This window comes from Schistocerca serialis, chromosome 1, assembly GCF_023864345.2.
Source record: "Schistocerca serialis cubense isolate TAMUIC-IGC-003099 chromosome 1, iqSchSeri2.2, whole genome shotgun sequence".
Classification (NCBI taxonomy): domain Eukaryota; kingdom Metazoa; phylum Arthropoda; class Insecta; order Orthoptera; family Acrididae; genus Schistocerca; species Schistocerca serialis.
Genome location: NC_064638.1, coordinates 76,959,077 through 76,978,155, shown reverse-complemented (window position 1 = coordinate 76,978,155; position 19,079 = coordinate 76,959,077). Strand labels below are relative to the sequence as shown.

General features: G+C 42.5%; 1 protein-coding gene across 2 annotated transcripts in view; it reads left to right on the top strand.

Annotated features, from left to right (window-relative positions):
- Positions 1-19,079, top strand: part of LOC126462038 (organic cation transporter protein-like) — a 185,962-nt gene that overhangs the window by 79,910 nt on the left and 86,973 nt on the right. The window contains exon 1 of one of the 2 annotated variants that reach the window (XM_050096044.1): positions 4,357-4,481. The exons of the other annotated variant lie outside the window; for it this stretch is intronic. The gene's annotated coding sequence lies outside the window, so the exon portion shown is untranslated. Of the gene's footprint in view, positions 1-4,356; positions 4,482-19,079 lie in introns of those variants that run through there. 2 annotated transcript variants of the gene reach the window in all.

The following is a 19,079-nucleotide window of genomic DNA, read 5'->3' as shown; positions in this document are numbered from 1 at the left end:
GCGGACCAAAACAATAAAAGCTGTCCAGTAAACATGAACTTAAAGTTCGTACCTTAAGGGCTATGAGTACTTGTGCGGTTCCCTTAAGGTATGCACTTTACGTTCATGTTTACTGGGCAGCTTTTTTTTCTAGTTTTGGTCAATGTTACCACGTCTCAAAATATGGAAAGTAAAGAACTTACACTAGAAGAAGTCCATATCAGAGGTTCCAGAACGACTTTCGGTTACAACATACGTTTCCAGACCACGATTCCTGACCTCAAACTGATACATTTACTCTTACCATCATCGGGAAAGTTTGTAACAGCGACACGGTATCACACTGTATGTTTATATGCATACATGTTCAAATGGTTATTAACCCCAGAACATTAAAGGGGGAATGTGTTGTACGTTACTAAACAATCTTACATTTTACTACTCCATATTTTATTCAAAGGAAATCATAATTTACAGTTTATGCACTAGTTAATTACAGTTATAAGGTTTCGAATGGTATATCACACACAACTAAGTACTAAATGCCCTGTTTTACACCTTATACCGACAATACCAGATTGGCGGGAACCGTGAACTGGTACGAACTGCAATCGTAAATTTACGAGGGTTTAGTAATTTAGGATTAAATTAAAAACATATGTATATGCCCCAACCGCGATTATTATATTTCTAAACACAATCTGGGGCTGGTAAATGATGCAAAAGGAGAAATATGGAAGCAGTTGACATGGAAAGAGAGCTACCCGAGAACTGAATAAAATGCTACGGTGAACACGACTGAAACGTAATAGAAAGATCATCTACAGTACTTCAAAGTTCATCTGATGATGCAGTTCACATTAAATGTCATTGTCGCCAGTCTAGCGGTACATGAAGGTACAACTGAAAGAAGAAAACTCATCCATAACCGAGTTCTGTGTTTCCAAACCATCCAAATATGGTGTATTTCACCTAATACTAATTTCAGGAAAATCAAAGTAGATCTGTCAAGTTCATTTTATAGAAATAGTATTAGGTAATTACAGATGCAATTAGGAAAGGGCGAGTGCAATTTTATGTTAATTTTCGCAGGAGGTACAGCGACAATCTCAGAAAGAAAATTCTGAACTTTGCTTTATCCATGAACAGCCGAAATAATGGCTAACAGAAATTCACGAAGAGGTAAAATAAATTGGCAATGGCATACATGAATATATCTTTCAAGACAGAATACAACTTACGACTGCCATTAACGATCACACAATTTTCCGAGAAAGCGCCCTCGAGAAGTTACTGATAAGTGAGTGGACAGACGGAAGTAACCAGAAAAACCACGGAGGGGGGGGGGGGGGGGGGCTAGGGGGAATCAAAAGTATTATGCAAGATTTTTCTTCCACATGTCAGCTTAACATAATTGTGGGACTTCTTACAGAATATTATTCACTTTTATTTCGTTATGCCAGATTACTTTCCATAAATGGTTGAATAACCGAAGATAAATCATCTAACACTCTTATACTTTCATCTTCAAAAAGTTGTACAGCATACAGCGAGTTATTTTTGCGCTAATGTCGCGAAGTCGGTATTTCTGCCAGTGTTCCGTCTATATGAGACACGCCGCCCTGAAATAGTGACCGCTTTTTATAGGCTGCTCCTAGACTGGAATCTCCCCAGGCGTCTGCCGCTAACTTCTCCAGCGCACAAAAATGGCGACTAACGTAAGTTTATTCCCTTATGGTACGTTTAGCTCTCTGCGTTCATATGTTTACAAATCTGGGTTTCCGTTAATCGATTTCCCAGTACCGGTTCCGTTTGGTCATGCTAACGTGATTGTAGTTTCCACAATCGATATTCGCTCCATATAAACGCTGTAGCCTACTGCATTTGAGTCGTGCTTGGATCTTCATATTCCTGCTTGCTTTCTAAAATGTTGGGTAGTGTGAACGTAGTGATCTCGTGTGAAGGCAGATAAGTTATGTATTGACCAGTAACTTATTAATTTGCTTTATTTAACTGAAGAGAAGCGTATGCTATTTTTATTGGATATTATGGATACAGACATCCTGACGTATTTGCTGAATCAGGAAAATGGAAACGCTTGGTAAAAACTCGCATGGTGTACCATCCTTTCTCCCTTTTTGTTTGCTATCATATGTCTGAACGCTCGTAGTATTTTTTTTATTTGTCTCATACATATTATATTTTTATGTACAATGGTCTCTCTGACTTACGACTTGGAATGGCATGATAATAAGACTTTGATGGTCCTCTGTGAGTATGGTTCTAGGAACAGAAAATTCTTTTGTGCTATTAAAATACAGAATAGCGTTTCCAATTACCTTAATATTTTTATTTTTCTTGGTTCATAACAGTATTACGAGTGTATTCTTGCCTTTAAATACATTTCTTCTCTTACAATAACGTTAAGTACGCCCAAGCGTTCGTATCCATTGTTGTAACTGCGAATATTTGAAAATTGCGGATCAGCTAACAAGTGTCTTATTGCTTTCATGGTGACCTAGATCCAACTTCTCTGGTATTATCTCCGCCATCGAAAAGAAGAAGACTACCGAATGCACAGAGAAAAACGCGAATCTTTGTCTATTTCGTAGTAGATGGAAAATCTAAGTATGTACACTCTATCTTGAATAGTTGGCCAATTTGTAGTCTACTATACCCACTTACTCTTTTAGAGGCAAAAACTCTCGTACACAACCTTGGCTGGTGACAAAACATTCGTTAAATCTGCACGCAGCAATAGGTACGTACCTTTGCTGATATGGAAGTTTTGTAGGCATCCAAAATCTCCAAAATGTTGAAGCTGTGATCAGTTGGCAATTTTTTCTGCAATGCGCGTCATCTAGGTGAGTGTAGTAAAACCGTTCCGCACGAATTAATTGACTTGGATATGATTTTTGAACATCTCTTTTTGACGTCCCTACCTTCTCTGCCTTGCGAGTTTACTGACATCTATAAGGTATCGTACACTCTCTTTCCTAAAAAGAATACAAAATTTCTGGTTTCCTGACCAGATATACGTCTCAAAAATAATCCTGGTTATTATTGCACAGCTCTGTCCATAACCATGGAACAAAATATTGACTGAACTTACATTTATCAAAGAAGTAGGAACATGAAACTCAAAACAATATTTTTCAGCAAGGAATAAGATTATACAATAACATAACGAAGGAGATGACAAAGATTACTACAAGGAGAAAAAACCTTGCTAAGCAATACATTCTATATACTGAGGAATTAGTTAGATGACAAAGTGAAGGGATTTGGCTAAAAAGTTATAATAGTAAATAATAATAACAAAAATAATAAGACCTGTCATTTCACACAACACGTTTCATTCAAATGATTTTTCTCTTTTCTGGAAAACCTTACTCCGAAGCCTCTGCAGTGGATAATCGTACTGACCTCAACATTTCACTCTTTATGGAGGGTCGCTGACTCATTTTTTCAGATAAACAAATTGAAATTACGCAAAACGAAAATCAAACATCTTCCAATGGTGCTGATGTCAGCAGACAGAGTTGCGTAGTATTACATTATGAAGTAATATGTGTATAGTGTATATAATGTGTGCGGTGACCGGTAGTGAGAAATGAATCAGCAATATAACGGAACTATTTATATTATTAACTAACTTCTTTGCAAAATGTTAGTGGTAATGAGGTCGCGCATTTTAAACAGACTGACCCTGATTTAGATTTTCCGTGGTGTCCCTAAATTATTCCATTGTCTGTAAATGTGAATTATGATCTTTTTTTCAGTCTCAAACTGTAATACCATGATATGTCTAATGTTCCTGAAAATGTAATCCATAGATGAGTAAAACCACTACTATAAAGGTTCCAGAAGATGTACCTGATGCGACTGTTATTTCACTGTTTTATTGCAAATCGAAAGACGATTAAACTGTTGGAAGGCCTGCTTTGCGTGATGAAACGAGAAGTTACAGGTTCCAATAAACTTTTGTCACAACCTCTCCAGGAATATACGGACGCGAGGCTTATTTTTGCATTTAGAGGACTGGGCTAGCGGTACGAAAGACTCTTCGTTTTTAACTCGCGGATTGATGTCCTGCAAGTTTCAGTGCAGAATGGTGGAATTAGGTGCTTGTAATTTACCTGCAATAGGATTTGTATCAGTGCAGCAAAGAGCTGAAAGATAGGTGCATGTTATTTACGCAGACATCGCAAAGGAGGTCACTGTTGTAGTTCCGGAGTGCGGCTAGGCGGCAAAGTTTCTCCCTCCCAGCTGGTGGAATGGGTGGAGGGGAAACAGGCGCCTGAATCGCTGCAGACAGGAGGGGGCACGAACCGACACACACACAACACACACACACACACACACACAGCAGTCTGTTCCGTGCGCTATTTCTGCCCCAGTCCTTCCACGCCAGCTGCGACGACGTCACGTGTCCGTCGCTGCTCCACGGACACGTGTAGCCGTGCGCCATCGGTTTCACGAGACCACTTCCACCGCGCACGGTAAGAACAGAACTCTGTTACGATTTCCTACACTTGCTGCGAAATGCAGTACTCCAAATAGCTTGTAGTGTGTGCCCGTATTTGCGACTAAGCGTAGCTGCCCGCTCAGTGGCGCTCTTCCCGGCAGTGTTTTGTTTTTGCTTAGGTGACGCTAGCGCTGTCTATCGCAAACTGGCCGAACGGGCGCTACTTAAAAAATATGAAAGTGCGATATTACCCAGTGTAGTTCCTGTAGCAGTATAAAATTTCCAGACATGTGTAGATTTCCTAACAGTTATGTGCCGCGGAATATTTAATTTAAACACTTCTTAATACTGGTGTGCGTCAACAGAAGGAAATAACAGAAGACGAAGCAACTGAGGGCATTATATCAAGTTGATCAAAACATAAAAATCTATCAATAATATGTGATATATGAAATAAGCTTTGGAAGCAAAAAAGAAACAAACCGTTGTATGGAAAATATACAGTAACCTGTAAACTTTAATAATACGCCTTTAAGTATTAACCTGCCAGAAGTGCCTCAATATGAGCTTTAGGAAGTCAAAGATGAAGTAAAATTATTGCCATCGTAACTGGAAAAGTCTGAAATTATGAAAATTTAAGATAAAAACAATAAGACACAAAAGTGAATAATAAATGAATGTATAAAGCATTAGGAAAACCATAAAAATTAAACAGAAATAATAAAGGAAAAATGGAAACCAAAATTTAGAATGCAAACTTTGTTACAGATGAAGGCTACATATTTTAGTAAACGTAATATGAGTAATGTACACAGGCTCCCATAAACAATGGCAATAATTTCATAATTAATACTTCAATTAAATGCAACCAAGTAAGCAACACACAAGATAGTATGAAATATACAGGGACAACAACACCAGTCTTAACAATTATGCTTGGACTTCCGACGTGCTACAGATAAATATGTAAAATGACTGTATTAATTTGATGTACCACATATACGAAGTGTAGTTAAATCAAGCAACAATAAAATGTTACATACAGCGTGGTGTAATGCGCTTAGTGATGAATTCTGTGAGCGCCACAGGAAGCGAATGCCATTTTTTTAAAAATTTTTCTTTCATCTCTACGGGATTTAGCGCGGGAGCTCTATCCGACTACTGTGTGTGAGAATAATGTATTACAGGACGAGCCCTGTGAGATCGAGTGTTATGTTTCATCGACGTGGAACGATCACGAAACGTCATCCCTACAGACCGGCGCCTTAAGAGTTCCACGCAGTTTTATTCGCCTACACACCTACAGTGCCCGTATTGCTTTCACGTATGTCTGTTATATGATAATGGATTTTCCTTCTGCCAGATCTGCTCTCATTTTGCTAACTAAACCAGGGCACATCCGTGGAAATCACTGACTCTCCATCGCTTGCAAAACAGTGCAAATATTGGTGTATCTTATTAAAAACGCTATCTCCTGTAACGAGTTATTATTATTATCGTTAACGTTATCGTATGCATCAATTACAGCAACAAAATTGTTTTATATATTTAATCAAAGAGCTACACATGTGTAACTATTTACATATGATAAACATACTAGGGCTCTGACTAAACACAAATGTCAGAAGACTGAGTTCGACCAAGTGCCTCGTCGGGTGCTGTAGATACACTCTTGATGGCACCAAAGGAACGCCTCTCCCGGCATTCGTGTACACTGTGGTTCGTTGTCTACATACCACCACAATCACACGTAATGAGAAGTCCCACTTGTGCATATTGTGTTTGTTCATATCTTCTCCACCCCGGGATCTGTTAAACTGTGCCCACAGGCCCTGTCTTCGGCTGTTGGGTTGTCAATAAGTTCGTGGTTCTGGGTTTTCGTGGTTTGCCACTCACTTACCATTCAGCCTCCCGACTGAACGCAGTGAAGAGCGTTTGATAGACTCCTTCACAGGCTGGTCTTCCGTATTTGAAACGTTTGCTAGACGCGAGAGTAAATCTTCGTGAAGAGGGATTGATTCATTTTTAGAAACTTGCTGGCAAATGTTGTACAAAGCCGCCTTTCGATAGAATTGGTAGCAAGCATGTAGGTTTAAATCTGACTGGCCACAAGTGGTTTCCATAGCTGCGTTCAAATAAATGTCAGCTGGTGTGTAATATTCTGCTGCAGAATATATCAGCGCGAGTTATGCTCCGGACAGAACTGATGTATTTGCATCCATGTACTACTTCCCAGCTCACCAGGTTCACTGTGTTTGTACGAGGGTTATTCCAAAAGTAAGGTCCGATTCGCCGTAACTATTGAAATTTGGCGCCAATGACAAAACACGCATGCGCGCCGACTCCCGGCAAGCCTTGCGCGTCAAACGCCGCCATTCGCTTTGTTACTGTTGCTGAGTGTAGTTCACAGTGTCACTTTACAATGTTTAAGACAATTGATCAGCCCGCCGATTGTGAAGTAAGGGCAGTGATACGGTTTTTGTCTGTAAGAAACAATTCAGCGGCGGAAATCCATCGGCAGATTACTGAAGTGTACGGTCCTAACATAATGAGCGACAGTAAAGTGCGCAAGTGGGTGCGAGCTTTTAATGAAGGACGGGATAATGTGCACGATGAACCACGGTGTGGCCGACCATCAGTGATTTCAGACGATTTGGTCAATGCGGTTGACAAAAAAATTCGTGAAGATCGCCGATTCACTATTACAGACGTAGACATGCATTTTCCGAATGTGAGTAGAACAACTTTGTACAGAATTGTGTCTGAACATTTGAAGTTTCACAAATTGTGTGCCCGTTGGGTTCCCAGGCTGCTTACTGAGCCCCAACGAATGAAAAGAATGGCTTTTGCTCTTGATTTTTTGGAGCGATATCATAAGGAAGGTGACAGTCTTTTAGACAATGTTGTCACAGGGGATGAGACATGGGTTTCTCACATCACTCCAGAGTCTAAACGTCAGTCAATGCAATGGCGTCACACGTCATCGCCAGTCAAGGTCAAGGCAAAGCAGACAATCTCAACACGTAAGGTTATGGCGACTGTGTTCTGGGATAGACGTGGAGTATTGTTAGTCGACTTTATGGAGAGAGGAACAACGATTAATAAAGCCGCCTACTGCGCTACCCTGACTAAACTTCGACGTGCAATCCAGAATAAGCGACGTGGTCTTTTGTCGTCTGGAATCTTGTTGTTGCATGACAATGCCAGACCCCACACTGCAAATGAAACGCAAGCTCTGATCAAGAAATTTGGATGGGAACAGATGGACCATCCTCCTTACAGTCCGGACCTGGCGCCAAGTGATTTCCACCTGTTCCGTTACTTAAAGGAGTTTCTCGGCGGCAAGCGCTTCGACACAGATGATGAAGTGAAAGAAGCAGTTAAGGACTGGTTATCGTCACAGGCGGCCGATTTCTATAACATGGGCATTCAAAAGCTTGTTGAACGATGTGACAAATGTTTAAATAAGTATGGAAGTTATGTAGAAAAATAGATAAAGATGTAAGGAATGTAAATAAAACAATTGTTTTGAAAAAACATTTTAGTTTTGATTTTTTTTTTATAACCGGACCTTACTTTTGGAATAACCCTCGTATATTCTTAACTGACAAGTGAACATTCCCATGTCTAAATAATTAAGGTGTTTTAGTTGTATTACTAGGTAAAACAGGACCTTTGTACGAGTATATCGTCAGGTTGAAACTGAGGAGATAAAATCAGCATGTGGTCCGTCCTATGATTATTGGGTTCTGGTAGGATTTATTGTTAATGACCAAGATTACACCAGAACGTAAAATTGTTAAAATGGAGTTGAAGGGATATTTGGATATACTGGAGAGTGGGAATGTAAAGAAGGCAGTAGCTGAAGTTGTAGAATAGGCAGCTTTGAAAAAGACTTTAATAGTGGGATCAGGACGGATCCTTGGGGCACAGCTGCTGTTGGAAGATATGGAACTGGATATGGCTCACATTAATATATGAAGAGCAATCACATAGAAAGAGGACAACTGGGTGGAGACAACCGATAAGAAAGGCATAGATTTGAGGTTAACTGTTTCTCGCTTCAACCTGCCAGGTGTCATAATCCCGATAGGTACCAAGCTAGATACTGTCTAGTTTAGATCCTCGACTTATATTTGGACAGATCGTAGTCTTTCGATCCCCAGGTTATATTTTGATTGACTTCTATAATTTTTTATACAAAAACCGGGGTGTTTCTCCAGACTGGCCGTCATTGATGAATTGAGATAGTGCTCCACCTTTAACTATCTCGATGTTGACGAGGCGTTAAATTATATCCTTCCTTCTACCGTGTTTAATGATTCGGATCATGGTGTCAATGACACTGTGATGTTGTTTTGACAACTGCTCTTAACTGTACTTAAGAGATCAGAATTTCAGAAACTAAATTGTAGTCGGGATGAGGAAACGTTGTCCAAGTCACTGCAATAACATTGTTATTAGGCCCACTACATAAGATCGAGACCTATTTATAATATTATTATTAAATATTCAGTTCTCCCATTGCCATGCAATCAGTGAAGCATTGCAGCTGCATACTCTGAAACGAGAGGCGAAGTGCTTGTAAGACGAGGATAATTCAACATCGCGTTTTTTCGTCGCTCTTATTTGCTACTTACAGATATTACTCGCTTAGCACTACTATTGTGCTTAATATTGTTGCGTACTAGGTGAAGAGGGTCCAACCATGTTCCTGTTCAACGACGAGAAATTGAGCATAAGAGCTGTCAGTATTGGTACAATTTTTCCCACGTATCTTCATGACACAGTATTTCCAGCAGTTGGCAGCTAAAGGAGACATACGAAGTGCGACAATAAAGTAATGAGACTGATGTGAAAAAAAAGGTTGCTTACCGTTTTAGTCAAGCTTAGCGTTGTCTCCTTCAGAGTAGTTCCCTTCTGATTGCACACATTTTTTCCAGCACTTCTGCCATTGATGGTAACATTTCTGGAACTCATCTTCAGTAATATCGTCCAAGACCCTCGTCACAGCTTTTTGGATATCTTGTGTTGTTTGAAAATGGTGTCCCTTGACCGCCGTTTTGACTCTTGGAAATAGAAAAATGTCGCATGGAGCGATAACTGGTGAATAAGGTGGTTGGGGTAGTACTGAAATTTGTTTTGAGGTTAAAAATTGCTCTACTGACAGAGCAGTATGGGATGGCGCATTATCGTGATACAGAATCCAATTATCAGCAATGTTGGTACGGACACGAAGAACTCTTTTACGAAGTCTTTCTAAAATTTCTTTGTAGTTGGTTAACTGTTTGTCCAGGAGGCACCTACTCTTTATGAACAATTCCCTTGGAATCAAAGAAGCACACAAGCATGCATGGTTGTCCACTGCAGTCTTCATCTTCAACATTCATTCTGCCTTCACTAAACATTTTATGCCAATGGGAAACTTGAGCTCTTGACATAACCTCCTCTCCAAAAGCCTTCTGAAGATTACCGTAAGTTGTCGTCGCGTTTTAATCCAATTTAACGCAAAAAGAAATGGCATACTGTTGCGCAATATTATGCGGTTCTGTTTCCGTGACGAGAGATACTAACACATGTTAACTAACCTATTACAGCACGACTGAGCAGTTGCATCGATGTGCCGCTTGGACTAGAAGCAGCTTATAGGCCAAGGTCAAAGATATTGTGCCTACACAAGCCTGCAGGATTGCCACATCTTGCAAAGAAAATTAGTCTCATTACTTTATTGTCCCACTTCGTATATCCATGATCAACTCACCTGATTGCGACGCTCTAAGGAAGGATTAAAAATCCAAAACTGAAAATGTTTCACTTCAAGCAAACAGACGGGCATAGCAGTCAGTCAGTTATCGTGTGCGGAACTGAACGAAGTGATAACAATGAGTCAGAGATCCGGATTGAGGTCTCTTACATTTTCTCTAAATCACATCAGATGATTTTAGTGTTGCTTCCTTAGACGAGTCCATAGACGAATATCTCCTCCATCCTTGACCAATGCGACAGTGTTTTACGTGTCTACTGACATCGACTAGTCCATAGACACCAATTCCACTTTCCCGTTTTAATGTTAACTCACTCGTAAATTACATATACATTTCCCTTCTTCCTTTCATTACTATTTGCCTTTGCTTCACGAAGAAGAACCAGTTAAATCCATCGATCTTCGGTGGAGTGTCGTTTTTTGTAGACGCTTTAGTTGATGAAAAGTCATTCCCCGGAGTTTAGGTGTCAAATTCCCCGTCGTAGTCTTCTTTTCAATCCGTATACTCTTAGGTCCTGTGGCTGTACCTTTGCATTGACCCCTTTGGTATCACCAGATGAACACTTTCTTGTTCCCGGGTACAATGTTCAAAACGGTATTTTCACACTGCCACCCGCCGCCTTTTCATAGTCTTAAAAGAATTAATGCAGAGTTTAGACCGAGAATTCGAGAATCTCTTTTTGAAGCCCAGATGCCCTTTTGACAGCATTGAAATCTGGTAAACAAACGTCTGACTAAGTCAGATATTTGAAGAATGTTTTCTTTTCCAGTGCGCGAGAAAAATATGTACAGGTTGTCCACAATGAGACTCCAACATTTGAACTCATAAAATCTGAGAGGAAACACAATTTATTGACGAACAAATACAGGGAAATCATACAGCAGCTCATCAAGTTTTCATACACAGGTGGACTGTTCAGTACACTTGAACATGGGCGCCACGGGTAGCGCGAAGAATATCAAGTCTATAATCGACTTCGTGCCATGTGTTGCGGAGCATCTGTTCTGTGACAGAGTCGATGACAATTCTTAAGCGCTGTTTCAAGTCTTGCAGGTCCTTCACTGGTGTAGCGTATACCCGGTCTTTCACATAGCCCTACAAGAAAAAATCGAGGGGGGTTATGTCGGGCGAACATGGCGGCCAAGGAAGCGGACCTCCACGGCCAATCCATCGTTGCGGGAATGTGTCATTTAAAAATTTTCGGACATCAAGGCTCCAATGGGGTGGTGCACCGTCCTGTTGAAACATCACATTTGGCTGCAGGTCTGTTATCTGTGGCACGGCAAATTGTTCCAACATGTCGAGGTAGATCGGTCCATCCACAGTCGGCTCCTGAAAGAAAAACGGCCCAACAATGCGATTTATCATCAAACCTCACCACACAGTAACTTTCGGACTGTCGCGCATGTGTTCCCTAGGTGAATGTGGATTTTCGGACCCCCAGATGCGCACATTGTGACGATTGACAGCCCCTGACACGTGAAAAGTTGCCTCGTCAGTAAACATCACGCGCAATAAAAATGTCTCGTCCGCGGCAATGCGATCTAACATGACACATGCAAATTCTTCTCGCTTTGGTCGATCATCAGGCTTGATTTCTTGCACAACCTGCACTTTATATGCGTACAAACGTAATCGCTGATGAAACACTTTGTGCACTGTCGAACGTTTCATACGAAGTTCTCGTGCTGCCTGTCGCACTGACTTCTGTGGACTTTGTTCGAATGACCGCCGCACTTGTTCCACATGATGTTCGCTGATCCCAGGCTTACCACCACCATGCCCTTTCGCAACACTCCCAGTAGCCAAAAACTGATCACACCACTTCTTTATAGTCTTGAACGACGGGGCCGCTTTTATTTGTAAACTCGACGAAAGTTTCTTTGCACTTGGGTCACCGATTTTGTCTCTGCATACCACCAGACCACTTGTGTACGCTCCTTCATATCCTCCAATTTGCCAAAACAATTGATTGCAGCTCCACTACGGCCACGTGGCGTATCAAATTTGCATACCACAAACTTGTTGAGTTGCTCTGTCTGCCCCTTCAGGATTCACAGATCCACCATCTGAAATGAGAAAGACATAGGATATTAAAATATTGGAGTCTCATTGTGGACACCCTGTATTATTGTTAGATTCTTGGGGTGATCAGTGTGAAGGAACCGTGTTTAGAGCATCGTAGATGAGGATAAGGAGCTTGTCCGTCTGATAATCCCAAAGGGATCGACACAGATACAACCATGGGATGTATATGGCTGGCGATGTTGAAAGATATTGTGAGAAGATTGTCAGATCAACAATATAATCAAGCTGCAGTCACTAGTACTTAATCAGTTCTCTTCGCCAGAGCATACTAATGTACTGAAACGTGCCAAATAAAAATCAGGATATTTAGAGGATCACCCAAGACAATTTGGAATCTTGCTGAATTTTCTTTATTACTGTGTTCTCCGTCGTGTATATTAAGTGAAGAAATATCGTTCATTTTATGTGCAAGGTGTAAAAAAATGATATGTTTTAATCATTTCCTTACAGATTATCCTTATTGTAATGATTTTGTATCATAATAATGAGTTACTATTTTCAGTTAACAAAATACTCGTGTGTGAAATGGTAAATTAATAGAACAAAAAAACATGAACGTAAAGCTTAAAATATCAATATAAAACGCAAAAAATATAAGTAAAATAAATAATTAGAATAATAGTGACTGTTCATATGATTTAATTAGGTCTGTTGGAAGTGCTCATGGAGCACATTGTGTACAGCTTAATTTCCAAAAATGCTACTTCAGAAATTACACGTGGAGGTGCGTGGCTTAAAAGCTCTTTTCATTTTTGCTGTAAAAATGTTTTCATTTTTCAAAATTAATCAATGATGGTGGGGCATTTTACAAAATTTCAAATTATTGTTATAAAAGTTCATTTTACCATTTCCAAGAACATTAATTTCGAGTTAATAGAAACTTTTATATGAAAAAAAATATTATGTATCATCATTGAAGAGATATTCCCTGTTAATCTAATATACCAAATTACATTTCAGGGTGTGTTTTACCCCTTACAAGTGAAATTGGGCACAAACAATAAAACAGATAGTGCATTATTTTCCCCCTCTCTCCACATCCTCCAGATTACACCAACATCCTTAATTTACACTTGGGAATCTTCCCTTGTTAGTGGTGCAGTTATGACCGTACAGAAAACGTAGGTAGTAAGTTACGTGACGTGTCTGCAGGAAGGCTATTAGATGCAGCACAGAAAAAAAACATCTAACACACTGAAGTGGGTACATGTCAAGGTATCAATAATACAATATCCGCATTTATATTCCTAACACCCGAAAAAAATCACATCACCAAGAAGGAATTGTGTGACATATTCGTAAACGAAAGTTTGCTTTAAATACACGCGTAATGCCGACCGGAGTGGCCAAGCGGTTCTAGGCGCTACAGTCTGGAACCGCGCGACCGCTACGGTCGCAGGTTTGAATCCTGCCTCGGGCATGGATGTGTGTGATGTCCTTAGGTTAGTTAGGTTTAAGTAGTTCTAAGTTCTAGGGGACTGATGACCACAGCAGTTAAGTCCCATAGAGCTCAGAGCCATTTGAACCATTTTTTTACACGCTTAACGGTCTTGTGCGTTAGTTACATTTGAGACCGGGCGTGGTGAACTGATGTCAGACAAGAATACCTTTAAGGCGAACAAAGACCCCATTAGCAACAGCTCACTGAGTTTGAACAAGGTAGTGTAATAGGGCTATGAGAAGATGGGTGTTCCTTCTGCGATATAGCAGAAAGATTTGGCAGGAATGTAACCACTATACATGATTACTGGCAGCGGTGGTCATGGGAATGTACGGTCGCAAGAAGATCGGACTGCGGACGAGAGGAGTGACTATTGTGTTCGGCGTATGGCTCTGGCACATCGTACTGCTTATATGAATGTGTGGTACCTGTTCTTTCAGAAGGTGGAGAGGGGAAGAAAGTAAGGCAAAGGAGGGGTCACTGCTGTCAGTTGCATCGGGACATTATCCGGAATCACGTAAGTCCGAAAGGACAGATACCACGCATGTATATAATCTGATTGGTCTAACTGGGCAATGGTTGGTTCCACCTTCTTCATTTCGGATGCACAAACACGTCTGACCTCCTGTAGAAATCTCAGAGAGCGAACGTAGACAAAACGGACAGACACTGTGCATCGATGGCCTCGATGGCGCAGTGGTTAACGCACTTGCCTACTAAGCAGGAGATCCCGGGTTAGAATCCTGGTGCGGTACACATTTTCACTCGACGCGCCGCTGATTCCGCAAAATTTCCCGATGCATCTGACAGCAGCTTCCCCCTCTCCACCTTCAATTTCCATATAACGCACCGTACTGCGTCTGCAGCAGCAATTTGAGCAGCAGTTGGCACTATAGTCAAACAGTGAAGTTACAAACTGATTACTTGAAGTACGTTAGCGGCAAGAAACAATCAATGCCTTCTCTACGCGATAGCAATGGAGATACTATCGAAGACAGTGCTGCCAAAGCAGAGTTACTAAGCACAGCCTTCCGAAATGCCTTCACAAAAGAAGACGAAGTAAACATTGCAGAATTCGAATCGAGAACAGCTGCCAACATGAGTAACGTAGAAGTAAATATCCTCGGAGTAGTGAAGCAACTTAAATCATTTAATAAAAGCAAGTCTTCTGGTCCAGACTGTATACCAATTAGGTTCCTTTCGGAGTATGCTGATGCATTAGCTCCATACTTAACAATCATATACAACCGTTCGCTCGACGAAAGATCCTTACCCAAAGACTGGAAAGTTGCGCAGGTCACACCAATATTCAAGAAAGGTAGTAGGAGTAATCTACTAAATTACAGGCCCATATCGCTAACGCCGATATGCAGCAGGATTTTAGAACATATATTGTGTTCGAACGTAATGAATTACCTCGAAAAAACGGTCTATTGACACACAGTCAACATGGGTTTAGAAAACATCGTTCTTGTGAAACACAACAAGCCCTTTATTCACATGAAGTGCTGAGTACTATTGACAAGGGATTTCAGATCGATTCCGTATTTATGGATTTCCGGAATGCTTTTGACACTGTACCACACAAGCGGCTCGTAGTGAAATTGCGTGCTTCTGGAATATCGTCTCAGTTACGTGACTGGATCTGTGATATCCTGTCAAAGAGGTCACAGTTCGTAGTAATTGACGGAAAGTCATCAAGTAAAACAGAAGTGATTTCTGGCATTCCCCAAGGTAGTGTTATAGGTCCTTTGCTGTTCCTTATCTATATAAACGATTTGGGAGACAATCTGAGCAGCAGTCTTCGGTTGTTTGCAGATGACGCTATCGTTTATCGACTAATAAAGTCATCAGAAGATCAAAACAAACTGGAAAACGACTTAGAAGAAATATCGAAATGGTGCGAAAAGTGGCAGTTGGCCTTAAATAACGAAAAGTGTGAGGTCATGCACATGAATGCTAAAAAGAACGCGTTAAACTTCGGTTGCACGATAAATCAGTCTAATCTAAAAGCCGTAAATTCAACCAAATACCTAGGAATTACAATTACGAACAATTTAAATTGGAAGGAACACCTAGAAAATGTTGTGGGGAAGGCTAACCAAAGACTGCGTTTCATTGGCAGGACACTTAGAAAATGTAACAGACCTACTAAGGAGACTGCCTACACTACGCTTGTCCGTCCTCTTTTAGAATACTGTTGCGCGGTGTGGGATCCTTACCAGATAGGACTGACTGAGTACATCGAAAAAGTTCAAATAAAGGCAGCACGTTTTGTTTTACCGCTAAATATGGGAGAGAGTGTCACAGAAATGATACAGGATCTGGGATGGACATCATTAAAAGAAAGGCGTTTTTCGTTGCGACGGAATCTTCTCATGAAATTCCAATCACCAACTTTCTCCTCCGAATGCGAAAATATTTTGTTGACACCGACTTACATAGGGAGGAACGATCACAAAGATAAAATAAGGGAAATCAGAGCTCGAACGGAAAGATATAGGTGTTCATACTTCCCGCGCGCTATACGAGATAGGAATAATAGAGAATTGTGAAGGTGGTTCGATGAACCCTCTGCCAGGCACTTAAATGTGATTTGCAGAGTATCCATGTAGATGTAGATGTAGATGTAGATGATTACTTCAAGGACAGCTCCAAGCCATACACCCTGTAGCGTGCATTCCACTGACCCCAAACCACCGCCATTTGTGACTTCAGTGGTGTGAAGCGAGAGCTCATTGGAGGGCAGGGTGGAGGTCTGTTGTGTTTCCTGATGAAAGCTGATGTTGCTTCAGTGCCAGTGATGGCCGTTTGTTGGTTAGGAGGAGACCAGCTGAAGGCCTACATTTGGAGTTACGGCCTGGGGCGCGATTTTGTATGCTGCCATTCATGAATAGCATTCCAGGGGGTGTTTTCCAACAAGGTAAGGCTCGCCCACATACCGCTGTCGCAACCCAGCTTGCTCTACAGAGTATCGACATGTTGCGTACGCCTAGTCGACCACCAGGTGTGTATCCAGTCGGGTACATACAGGACATCATCGCACGAAAAGTCCAGCTCATCCACAAGCAGCATTCACCGCCCCCGTATCGGTCGCGGAAGTGGCACAGGAATGGAACTCCATCCCACAAACTGACATCAGGCATTTGCGCTTGTATTAACCTGTGATCTGGTAATGTGAATCACTTTAAAATGCTGTCTTTTTCGGTCTTGGGAAACTTTTTCCGTGATATACACTCCTGGAAATTGAAATAAGAACACCGTGAATTCATTGTCCCAGGAAGGGGAAACTTTATTGACACATTCCTGGGGTCAGATACATCACATGATCACACTGACAGAACCACAGACACATAGACACAGGCAACAGAGCATGCACAATGTCGGCACTAGTACAGTGTATATCCACCTTTCGCAGCAATGCAGGCTGCTATTCTCCCATGGAGACGACCGTAGAGATGCTGGATGTAGTCCTGTGGAACGGCTTGCCATGCCATTTCCACCTGGCGCCTCAGTTGGACCAGCGTTCGTGCTGGACGTGCAGACCGCGTGAGACGACGCTTCATCCAGTCCCAAACATGCTCAATGGGGGACAGATCCGGAGATCTTGCTGGCCAGGGTAGTTGACTTACACCTTCTAGAGCACGTTGGGTGGCACGGGATTCATGCGGACGTGCATTGTCCTGTTGGAACAGCAAGTTCCCTTGCCGGTCTAGGAATGGTAGAACGATGGGTTCGATGACGGTTTGGATGTACCGTGCACTATTCAGTGTCCCCTCGACGATCACCAGTGGTGTACGGCCAGTGTAGGAGGTCGCTCCCCACACCATGATGCCGGGTGTTGGCCCTGTGTGCCTCGGTCGTATGCTGTCCTGATTGCGGCGCTCACCTGCACGGTGCCAAACACGCATACGACCATCATTGGCACCAAGGCAGAAGCGACTCTCATCGCTGAAGACGACACGTCTCCATTCGTCCCTCCATTCACGCCTGTCGCGACACCACTGGAGGCGGGCTGCACGATGTTGGGGCGTGAGCGGAAGACGGCCTAACGGTGTGCGGGACCGTAGCCCAGCTTCATGGAGACGGTTGCGAATGGTCCTCGCCGATACCCCAGGAGCAACAGTGTCCCTAATTTGCTGGGAAGTGGCGGTGCGGTCCCCTACGGCACTGCGTAGGATCCTACGGTTTTGGCGTGCATCCGTGCGTCGCTGCGGTCCGGTCCCAGGTCGACGGGCACGTGCACCATCCGCCGACCACTGGCGACAACATCGATGTACTGTGGAGACCTCACGCCCCACGTGTTGAGCAATTCGGCGGTACGTCCACCCGGCCTCCCGCATGTCCACTATACGCCCTCGCTCAAAGTCCGTCAACTGCACATACGGTTCACGTCCACGCTGTCGCGGCATGCTACCAGTGTTAAAGACTGCGATGGAGCTCCGTATGCCACGGCAAACTGGCTGACACTGACGGCGGCGGTGCACAAATGCTGCGCAGCTAGCGCCATTCGACGGCCAACACCGCGGTTCCTGGTGTGTCCGCTGTGCCGTGCGTGTGATCATTGCTTGTACAGCCCTCTCGCAGTGTCCGGAGCAAGTATGGTGGGTCTGACACACCGGTGTCAATGTGTTCTTTTTTCCATTTCCAGGAGTATATATATATATGTGTGTGTGTGTGTATGTGTGTGTGTGTGTGTCGGAAAAAGATCCTGCAATAACGGGACCAATGTCGAATGAAGAGAATCGTTCAAAGTGATAGAAGTGCAAGCCTTCCGCAAATTGCTGCACATTTCAGTGCTGGACCATCAACAAGTGCCAGCGGGCGAACCATTCTATGAAACATCGTCGATATGAGCTTTAGCAGCCGAAGGCCCACTCGGGTACCCTTGATAACTGCACGACACAAAGCCTTGGCTGGGCGCGTCAACACCAACATTGGACTTTTGACGACTGGAAACATGTTGCCTGGTCGGACGGGTCTTGTTCCAAATTGTATCGAGTGGATGGATGTGTACGGGTATGGGCACAACCTCATGAATCCCTCGGCCCTGCATGTCAGCAGGGGACTGTTAAAGCTGGTGGAGGCTCTGTAATGGTGTGGAACGTGTGCAGTTGGAGTGATATGAGACCTCTGATACGTCTAGATACGACTCTGACAGGTGACATATACGTAGGCATCCTGCGTGATCATCTGCATCCATTCATGTCCATTGCGCATTCCGACGGATTTGGGCAGTTCCAGCACATCCCACACGTCCAGAATTGCTACAGAGTGGCTCCAGAAACACACTTCTGAGTTGAAGCACTTCCGCTGGCCACCAAACTCCCCACACATG